This window comes from Papaver somniferum, chromosome 9, assembly GCF_003573695.1.
Source record: "Papaver somniferum cultivar HN1 chromosome 9, ASM357369v1, whole genome shotgun sequence".
Classification (NCBI taxonomy): Eukaryota; Viridiplantae; Streptophyta; class Magnoliopsida; order Ranunculales; family Papaveraceae; genus Papaver; species Papaver somniferum.
This window is the reverse complement of record NC_039366.1, coordinates 68,589,708-68,592,947: the sequence shown is the minus strand read 5'-3', so window position 1 is coordinate 68,592,947 and position 3,240 is coordinate 68,589,708.

Genomic DNA, 3,240 nt, shown 5'->3' with positions numbered 1-3,240 from the left:
GTTTTGGTTTGGCGGTTTACAGCGTGCGGCATACACAAATGCCCGTTTCAAGACAGTGTATTAAGAATAAAACGGTTAGTAAACGCAGGAAGTAATGGTGAAACACTCTTTCATTATGGAACATCAATTCCATCAAATTTCATCAATATCAGGCGTTACCACCTCTTCCCATTTAACTCATCCGTTTCTTTTTCTTACGAGGACAGAGTACGTTTCACTTAGACTTGTATAAATAGGTCTTACCTATTTCCACCAAGACAACAAGTTTTTGGTCAGGACAAATACAATACTCAGAAAGGAAACTTTCCTAGCTTTCCCAAAAGCTTTCACCTTCTGATACAAGTCAAGTACTACTCTTCCATAACTGTTCTGGTCTCAACACTCTCTTCGCTTCCCTCCCTAAACCAGCCCTTGTCCTCCTTTTTGTGACCGAAACAAATCCGGAACGGCCATTTCTTGGTTTAGGCCGGAGTTGTACAGATTGATCTCTCGAATCTAAAGTACTCCCGTGCAGTACATTTGTTTAGGGTTTAGATTTGTTTCTCACTCACCTACCTAAATTACCAAAATCAGCAGAAACGATTTTCACCCATAAACAATTGGCGACCACAGTGGGAGATTAATCTTTTGGTTGCAATATCAGATCCTAAATTTCATTCTCTATTCTAGATTTCAGAAGATGGTCGGTTTTCAGACTGTCTCTACAAACTCAAATCCCACTCAGGCGAATGATGATCTTTCCGCTCCAGCTAATGGCGCAATGATAGACGCATTTATGTGTCTATTTTCATCTCTATTGTGTATATTGTTAGTACCCATTTTTGTAGTTATTTCGGTATTTTATCTCTTTGTAGGTGTTTTTGGAGAAATAAGCTTTTGCGGCGAAATTGGCTCGAAAAGTTGTTAAAGGCACATGGGAGGACATTTGCTATTCGGACTCTCGCTTTGGATAAGGGGTAACCCATTTCTAGGCATGTGCTAAAGGGACACCGGAACTGGATAGGGGGACACCCTTCTTCTTCACGTTTAAAACGGTTTTTGGCGGGAAAAATGCATGCAAACGCTGTTGATTTTGGATTGAAGATTTGAACGAGTTTCAGGGTGATTCAACACTGGAAATCGATTGGCCTGGACTTGATAGAGCAAAACAGGTTTAATACATGCGTTTGGATCGATCGAATTGGGCTGGAATTGCCGGAAAAAGGAAACAGAGTAAAAAAGGAAACACGGTCCCTGTCGAGTTTGTTTTTGGACATTCAGAGAGATTAAAGGCAAGAAATTCGTTCCAAAGATACATATTATATCTAAGGAAGAGTTTGAGATAAGTGGGAAAGCTCAGAAACGCGTAAAACAATTTATGTAAGGAATTATTGCCGTGACTGCCAAGGAAGGAAAGAAGAGATTTTGAAGCGATTTGGGAGAGATTTAATCGCCCTGTGGTGTATAAATAGGTTTCATAGGGTCTCAAGAAGGGGTGTCGAGAGTTTGGGGTCGAGAGGAGAGCTCAGGAGGCGAGAATCAGAGATTACAGGAAGCCTGTCTCTGCTGCTGCTGAAGAACAAGCGTTGCAACGAAGAACATCGTCTCAAATTCGCAACAGTCCTACAGTGTTCTCTCTGTAACAGCTGAACAACCACATTTATCTTCAGTTAGCCACACCTCCTGTAACAGTGAACTCTGTAACGCCATTACGTCGTTGCATATTCACTGAATCATATCAACTCTTCAATAAGAACAACTTTTGAGCCATGATTTATTCTTTTTAGCATGTTTTTGATATGAGGAGCTAAACCCAAACACTGGGATGACGGAGGAAGCCCTATTTCACGCATGTGGTAATTCTAATAATTCTTTTATGACTATTTGCATTGATTTTTAATCGATTTATGATTTTTATTAAATGGGTGTGATTTCGTTTGATGGTGTATGCTTGGTCTATGTATTTTTGATACATCATGATTTTGATTTACAATCATTGCTTTTCAAAAATCTATTTTTGGCAAAGAATAAGAGTCCATATTTTTATTATTTGAACTATAATTGATTGGAATTATTATTTGAGTCGCATGAATGGAATTTGGTGGAATCCTGAGTCTCAGTCTCTCTCGACATTGTGACAAACCTTTTGTATATATATTTTCTATTTTTATTTTAAGACTAGAACCCAATCTTATCGAGTCCGAGTTGAACGAACTTTACTACCACTTTCAAAACTACATCAATTTTTGGCGCCGCCAACGCGGATTTGCTTTTAGGGTTTTTAGACTTAGTTTTCTTTTATTTTTTTTTATTTTTTAGGTTTTTATTATTTTTGTTCTTTTTTACGTTTTTGGGTATTTGTCTTTTGTCTACAGGTTTTGGATCATAAAGCGAATTGAGCCAAGGAGTTTGGTGATTTCGTAAAGACTGGAAATTAAAGCATAAAGACTTGGAGCAAAAGATTAAAGCGAAAAGAACGGAAAAGAAGACAATTTCTTTTTAGATATTTTATTTTATTTTTTTAGGGTTTGTTTATTTTTCTTTATTAAAAAAAAAGAGAGAGAACTGTATTAGGGTTTGCTATTTTTGTAATTTTTTCTTTTCTTTTTGGACACTTGGACATTGGACTTTGGATATTATTATTTTTAAACCCTAAGGAAGAGTTGGTTTAAATACAAACTGTGTGCAGGGAAGGACGGTGATTACGATATCACCTCGGCCACTTGGGTTCGTACATAACATAGGAGTTGTGGCCCGAGTCGACTTCAGCGGTTCTTCGCCCGTCTGGTACGGGAGGTAAGTTTTTCGAAACACCCGTGAATCCCCTGTCAGCGGCTTTACTGTATTCCTTAAGGTGAATATATGCTTAGGACTTGAATACGGTTGCTTTTAATTCCTAGTAAAGGGCAAGGACTGGCCATACAAGATAAGGGTTCGGATTTCATCATCGTTCTCTTCTTGCCCGCCTTAGGAACACGAAACCAAACGCGAACCTAAGCCTAAAATTTTGACTAGAACGAGACCTATAGGGTAACGAGCTTAATAGGAAAGTCGTTCGAAGAATATTGGTTACTCTTTTGAGCATACTTCGAAGTTCTTGACGGTTTCTGTGAGTTGAATGCGTGACTGCGCCTCCTTGTAACCGGTGAGGCCTTGGGTATCAAAGCTCCACTGAGCTTCCCTCGCCTTGATTCAACTTACTTTTACTCGGATTGATTCCAGAGGGGTTTGCTCAGATTGTAACGAGTTCCTTTTCGAAAG